This window comes from Gavialis gangeticus, unplaced genomic scaffold (genome assembly GCF_001723915.1).
Source record: "Gavialis gangeticus isolate Ggan-Ray unplaced genomic scaffold, GavGan_comp1, whole genome shotgun sequence".
Classification (NCBI taxonomy): Eukaryota; Metazoa; Chordata; order Crocodylia; family Gavialidae; genus Gavialis; species Gavialis gangeticus.
The window spans coordinates 17,965,644-17,973,501 of record NW_017729001.1 but is presented as its reverse complement, the minus strand read 5'-3'; the positions used below and the strand labels follow the sequence as shown (position 1 = coordinate 17,973,501).

Below are 7,858 nucleotides of genomic sequence, written 5' to 3'. Positions count from 1 at the left end.
TGGGTGCAAGAGGGAGACAGTTGAACAAGATACCTATTCAGAGGAAGAGGAGAAAGACTCTTTCCCCCTTTAAGCCATAAGTAAACCACTAAGGAGAGGCTTGTTCTGAACTCTGCAGGACAATGATTTTCCTGGCAGTACAAATGTGTTTAGTGGAAGAAAACACTATAGCAGATATTAATGATTTGATTCAGATATGTAAAAAAAAAAAAAAAAAAAATCTATTTCCTTTGATGCGTTATTTTGTATTACTCCCATAAGTGTTAATGGGAGTTGCCCTCATAAATCCACTGAGAAAAGAGCCCTGGAAATAACAAAACATTTGTTGCTATGCTGTTTTATTGGAGCTAGACTTTCTTCCCCTGTAATCTACAGATCTCATTTAGCTGCATGCAGCCCTGCACTTCTGAAACATTAAAGGAAGGAAATCTCTCAGTAGCTTGAAATCAAATTATCTGTCTGCATTAATCTACATGTAAAACAACTGACCCAACCCACTTCCCTTGAATCCAGATAGTTTTACTGAAAAACAAAGCTGGCTTGTGTGTTTAGGATATAAGAATTGAGTAGCCTTGTGATTTTTGTCTGCACAATACTATTTATAGCACCAATTAACTTCTCATCACTGAGATAAGTCGTGTGACACATCTGTTGCTGAGCTCAGGCATATTGCTCTGTAGGGTCACAATTTGATTTCTTCCTTTCTCCTCAAATTGAGCAGTGAAATAGCCACTTTCTAAGTAATATCTACTGTATTTACTTGAATCCAAGACAAGGTTTTTTCCCCATTCAGTGGGGAAGGGGGAAAGCCCCTTGTCTTAGAGTACAAGGCGGACTAGGGGGCAGGCAGCTGCTCTGGCTTTAGCCCTGAGCCCAGGTCAGGGTTAAGTGCCAGAGCTGCTGCAGCAGCTGCATGTCCTTCACCTCTGCCTGCTCCAGTAGCCTCTGCCCCCTGCCCCCCTCCCAATTTACTGTCTGTCACGGCTCCAGCTCTGACTCCAGCTCCAGCTCCATTCTCCCCCGGGCGTGGAACGCATGGACGCTCCAGCCTCTGCCCAGCCAGGCAGCGGCAGTGGTGGCAGGTCTGATCCCAGTTCTCCATGTCTGGGAGGCAGTGGAGACAGAGCTGTACCTGATGGCAAGCGAGATGGGGGGCTGAGATTGGGGAGCGCAGGTGTGGTGGCAGATGTCGTAGATCAGGAGCGGGCAGTTATTTTGGCTGGTGGACTACTTAATCAATCTTGGTGTCTTCTTGAGGGCCACATCTCTCTCTTTCTCTCTCCCCCTCCACCTCCCCGAAGCTGTAACATGCTCCAATTTTTTTTCTCTCCCTCCCTGGAGGTAGCATGCCCTGATCCTCTCCTTCTCTCTCCCTCCCCAGGGCTGTAGCATGCCCCAATCCTCTATCTCTTTCCCTCCCTCCTTTCCCCTCACCCCCTCCCTGGAACTGTAGCACGTCCCAATCCTAATCCCTACCTGGACGACCTGCTGGCCCCATCTGTAGTTTACATCTCCACCCACCTGACATGGCGGAAGCAGCCCTGAGTGGGTACCAACCTCAGCTGTGGACATACCTGCCAGGTTCTGGGTGGGGTTTGGGGCATCCGCCCTGGTCCACAGCTGATACCACCACATCAGCACTGGGCAGAAGCAGTCTCACTCACCCACCCTGTGCGGTGGAAGCCATCCTGCCTGCCTGGCACCATGTGGCAGCCAGAGTCACCTGCCACCCACAGGCCAGATCCCATGAGTTGGTGGCTACCCGCCCATAGGTCAGATACATTCAGTTGGTGGACCTGATCTGGCCCACAGACCATATTTTTCCTACCCCTGTTGTAGGTGCTTTGGGGGCAGGCTGTAGGAGGGACAAGTGGGGGGTAGGCAAGGGGACTGCCTGCTCCCTACCACATACCCCTCTACCCTGCTGCTTTCCCTGCTGCAGTAGTGGAGGCGAGGGACACGTTTAAGATGACCCTCCAATAATTATATTCTATACATGGAAAATAATAACAAATTTATAAATTTGCCATATATAGAATCTACTTATTGGGGGTCATCTTAAATTCAGAGTCACCTGGGATTTGGGTCAATATGGTATTACTTTAAATACTCTGGCTAATATACCTGTTCATTTCAGAGTTTGTAAAACATGCAGCAGGCTGTGCTGGCCTGGGTAAAGTAAGTGAGTAGCTGCCCTGCTTCTTTCTGCGTGCCTTCTTTTCACTGCTCCATCACAGCTGCATCTTCTACAGAAGGCTGAGTGTGAATCAGCTCTAGGCTCTCCCAGTTCTGCTGTTAACACTGCTTCATTGCAGAGCAAATATCCTCTACCCAGGACTGCTGAGATTTGCTCCCTGCTCAGGCATGGTTAGAATAGTAGCTTCTTGCTTATAGGGAGACTCAGACCATGATGACAATGATAATGTTTCTTTTTGGAATTGTAGCTCCTTCAACCCAAGCGAAAACTTTTTATGGCCCAAAACAAAAGGGTGGTACCAGTTTGGGATAATCATCTAAAACAATCTTATAAATATTTAAATATGAAACATCCTTTAATATTATCATGCCTTGCTCAATTTATAAAAAAGTTGTTTGGCCACAAGCATGCCAATATTGATGAATCCCTGCTGCCAAAAATACTTTGGGAGAACTGGAAAGTGCACTGGAGACTATAATGCTTTTTCTCTTTGGAGTAGCCCTCAATCCAGGAATAGACCTATTGATCTTGGTGAGATTGCTTGGAGGAATAAACCTGTCAAGTAATGAGTATTTCCATTGACGGTATGATCAGATCACATTCCATCAGAGTATAATCCTCTGTTGAGAGCATTTGTTAACATATCCTAACTCATTTTCCAGAGTTAATATTCCTTGCATTGCTTTTGTTTTATAACACTGTTTGAAGGAAAATATTTATATTATACTGGTATTCTCTACCAGAAAAAAACTTTCATAGATAGCGAGGAAGTGGCTGTCTGTTTATAGAAAATGGCCAAATCCCATCTATTGATGTCAATAGGAGCAAGATTGGGGTCACAGGAAGTAATGAGGGCTATGTAAACCTAGCTTCTGATAAAAAGCAAGTGAGAGAATACTTGGAAAACTGAATATACATGAATCAGCAGGGGCTATAAAGTGGAATCCATTTTTAAGCAGAGCTCCTTATTGATTTCAGTGGGGCAGTCTGTTTAAAAATCAATGACATGTAACAGCCCAAGGGTGGAATGACATGAATTCCAGCATGTTAAAGGAACTGGTCTAAGAACTTGCCAAGCCACAGGAAATCAAGTTTCAGAGCACTGAATGAAAGGTACCAGAAGACTGAAAAACAAGCAGATGTGCTGCCTGTGTCCCAAGAGGGGAAGCAAAGAGCAATTGTATCAGTTGCATTTTTACAGTTTAAGTTCCAATAGCAAGTATAACATCCCCTCATAATTTTAATTTTAGAACGCAATATTTTAATTGAATGCAATTTTAATTTTAGAATGCAACCCCCCCTACATTTTTCAAGTAGCTAGGAAATAAAGAATGTTTAAATAATAATCACATGTTTATTTAAAAATCAAATCTAGGAACAATTAATTACAAGTTTAGTGGACCTGGGCAATGCAGATTTAAAGCAGTGGTTCTCAACTGGGGCTCCATTGAGAACCTTTCCAGTGTCCCACGGGGTACCATGCAGTGTTAGCACTGTTAGGTGTGCAAACATGGTTCACAGGATAAACCTAGAGATTTCAAATAGGAATCCATAGTGTGAAATATATTCTGACCTGTTGTGATCTTTTAGAGTAATTTGCAACAGAAGAATGGCTCTAGTAATTTTCCATAGTAAAAAAACAAAAAAAAAGAGTGAAAACTAAACTGGCATTTCTGAAGAGTACCTCAAGTCTGTCTATAGGTGCCTTGAGCCTAAGATGGTTGAGAACTATTGATTTAAAGTAAGCTGAACATGCTGTGTTTCACAACACCCTACTTTAAAAATGATTTAAATTGGATTAGAGGTAAATATTGTCATGTGGACTGCAAATAGTCAGAACAGCAAATACCAAGCTGTAGGGAGAGTATTAATTGATGACTGCCAGGATTTGTTAGGTGTCTTTGTATTTAACATCTTTAATAATGGGAGGAAGAAAGAAGTAATCAAAGCAACTCTCAGCTGGTGCTAAACAGGAAGGTGTTGCAAGTATCAGTCACAAAAAAATAATTTTAAAACTCCCAACAGGATTAGAAAAGCTGGAATAAAATGCAATGAAATTCTTGTTAGCAAAATGCACTAAGCCCTTGTTATAGAAGAGTAGTGTTGTGATGTGGTTCCCAGATTAATCTAAGTGGGTGTGTCTACATGAGACGCTTTACCGTGCAGTAATATACTGCGCAGTAGTGTCACTGTCCGCACCTGCAAACCATTTACTGCACAGTAAATTAGCACTGTGCACTTAGCTACTACCTGCTAGTAAACTAACTGCACAGTAGATGCTGCTCAGTAGCACATGTGTAGATGCTAACGGGTTTTGCAAAATGTACTAAGCAGAAGTGAAACAGCTCTCAGCCAGCCCTGGGCTGCTTGGGGAAATCTCCACCCAGCCCAGAGCTGGCTGGGAGCTGCCATAGAAGTGGGACAGCTCCCAGCGCCAGCCCCTGGCTGAATGGGGAAGTCCCACTGGGCATGAGGCTTGTCCTCCATGTGCAGGAGGCCAAGAGGGCTCTGCAGCGACAGCTGTCTCCTGGGCCCCTGCACATCAAGACCCCTCCCGATGTGTACAGGGCAAGAAGACAGCTGCCGCTGCAGGTGGCAGAGCTCTCCTGGCCCCGTGTGAATGTGGATGAGCCCCATGCCCCCTGCCAGCCCCCAAGCTAGCACCCCAGGGGAACCTGGATCTCCCCCTGGCTGCTGCAGGGGGCCAGAGCAGGGTAGGAGCAGTTCTGTACTGGGCTGCTCCTGTTGGGAGCAGATTTGCTCTCAACAGGGAGTATGTGAAGCCTTTATAGCACTAATAGCATGTATAGATGTGCCCAGTGTAGACTTAGGTCTAAGTTTTACCAGATTAACTGTTTCAGCTGGCGTGGTTTGTTTCTTTTTTAAAACTAAAACTGTTATGCCAGAGAAACTTTGGTGCGGATGCAGTCATAAGCCATGGACATATGTTACATTTGTATTCAGAGAAAAGCCTTTCTTCTAGCACCAAAAGAGAGTTTTGTAGGTGTTTAAGAGATTTCTTGCAGAAGAGAATTGGCTCTTCTTCAAGAAGTTAAATCAGATACCTATGAGGAAGATTTACTTCCCAATATCCCGAGGCTGTCTGATATCCCACAATCCTCTGCTCTGCCTTCCTCCCTCCAAAGGAGAAGGGAGAGGGATCACTGGCTCCCTGATAGCCTCCCCAGGGGCAAGCTGTCAGGGAGCCCTGTGAGGACCCTGCCTGAAAAATTTCACCTGCTCTCACCAGTCAGCTGCTTGGAGGGCGGGGAGACATTCTTCCATGGCAAAACGTGAAGCTCTCCAGCCAGGGGACTGGCATACGCGCTCCAGCTCCCAGGCTGTTTTTCTACTGGAAAGAATTTCAGATAAATGAGTAGAAATGAGTGTCTGTATGTGACATGGTGTATGGGTGCCTTAAATTGGTATAGCATATTTCCCTTCCCATGCTGGAGTAAATTGCATAGTCTATTGCTTTATTCCTGCCAGTGTAGTTGAAGTTGTCCATCTGTGGTGTGCTGCTACAGTGTGCTGGGAAATATCTTATGAAAGAAAACTTACAATTAAAATATGTACAAAACTTACAATTAAAATATGTACAAAACCCTAATGTTGAGGTCTGTTGAAGTGGTGAATAAGGTCCCAGGGGGACCAGCAGAGTAACCACAACTAATGCCACTTAAAATGGGAAGAAGAAGCAAGAGGCAAGGGTTGTTGTGGGTGATCCCTTTTTTTGACCACCTGCGTGGTTGGGATAGACTTAGACAAGCTTTTGAATGCAATGCAATTCATGGAATTGCAATTCATGTTATATGTAGGACAATTCGGTATCTGCAGGCGTTGCATTAAGGCAGTGTGTGCACTACAGTGTTTTTATACAGTTGTTTTTATACCAGTAGAAAGTGCAGTTTTACCAGCTTAACTGCATCAACTCTAGGAGTGCTTTGTCTACATATTCCTACCGAAGTGCGGTGTTTCTGGTGTAGACCTGACTTAAGTGACGTACAGTAATGTTCTTAATTTCTGTGTTGTTATAATTCATCAAAGGAGAGATTTTTTTAGTGCCTGTTTCATCCAGGGATCTCAAAGTACATTGCAAATAGAAATTCTTACTCTCTGAAGGTGTCAGTAAGTTAAATACAATGATAGTATTAGGACAAACAGATAAGTAGATGGAGTGAGTAGGCATAGGCATGTGGGTGGCAGACCTGGGAAAAAAAACCCACATGAATGCCGGCCCTCAGCTCTCTGCTCTAAGGCCTAGACAGACTAGATTGCTGTTAAACATTCATATCTGTGCCACCCCACTTTGGTTTATCCAGCCAGAGCAGATTTTCATGAGTTAATACAATGTGCTTTCACTGCCTTTAATTGAGAGGTTTATTAGGGAGATGATGCATTTAAACTGACTGGGAAAGTGGTTATGTCTCAGACCTGGTTATTAGATTGCTTCTGATTGAATTAATGAAAGTTCCTTGGAGCCTTCTGATTCTTGAAATCTTGAATATTTTGTATTGAAATTTTTTTTTTCCCGTAAGCAGTGAGCTGCAAGGTTTATTGACTTATACATGCAATACAAGGCTGAAATATCCAAAGTTCCTTCCCAAAGAGTCTTCCTGTTAGCGTTTCCTTTGCCCTTGTTCCCTCCTTGGTTGAAGTCTTGTTTCTCAGACCGCTTCTGTTTGCAGTAACAAAAAAACCCCCAGCCAGCTTTTTTGTTTCTTTTGACACCCACACAGTGTCAGTCCATGCCTAGAAGAGAGCTATTTTGCAGTAGCTTTCTTTGTGAATTTCTCATTGCTATTCATTGGTTAGGATTGTCGCTTAAGGGTCAAATTAGAACTCGGTCAACCAGAGCAGCGACAGCGAGCAAAGCCAGCCTGAAGCTGGCTTCCCCTCCAAGTTCTGAAAAGCCATTTATTTGGAGTTTGTTACATATGTTACGTATTTGTTTTGCAAAGGGTTGCTCTTTTCATTTGCAGAAAATTCATTTAGTTCCTCAGCCATTTGCTCTTAGGGTTTGCTTACCTCTCACTGCCTCCTTTCCTTCATCTTTGGGCACATCGTAGCACAATGATGCGATTTTTCATAAAATATTGATCATAGTGTTGTATTTCCGTTGTTTTAAAGAAAGCTACCTGTTGGAACGAGATGGATTTTCTGTTCCTGTATTCACTGGGGAGTATACTGTAGTAAATGTATAACCCTTGACCCAGAGAAATTTTGGCTATAAAAGGGCACATGGGAACTGCATGGAGGTTGTAACTCCCATCAATCTACCTTTATTCAAGTTCCCCACAGAACATTGGATGGAAAATGTGAACCTGGTTGTAGGTTATAGCACAGTTTCAGATGCGGTTACTATTACTGGACATTTTGCTGAGGCCGTTTCTGGGTTATGGTGTCAAACTCTAGATGCCTAGTTTGGCACTTAAATAAATGGCCTGGTTTTTATTCTCTAGAGTTGCTGAGTATCCAAATTCCTGCTGAATTTATCCTTCAGTTCAGGTGTTCAACAGCTCTGAAAATGAGGGTGCTTAATTTAGCTGCTGAAATATAGTTTCATAGTTTCATAGATTTAGGGTCGGAAGGGACCTAGTAGATCTTCTAGCCCGACCCCCCGCCAGGGCAGGAGAACAAAAAAAAATAACAAAAAAAAAA

The 7,858-nt window shown here is 43.6% G+C and overlaps 1 protein-coding gene across 6 annotated transcripts in view; it reads left to right on the top strand.

The window, feature by feature from the left end:
• Positions 1-7,858, top strand: part of ARVCF (armadillo repeat gene deleted in velocardiofacial syndrome) — a 521,911-nt gene that overhangs the window by 177,216 nt on the left and 336,837 nt on the right. The gene's annotated exons all lie outside the window — the stretch shown is intronic.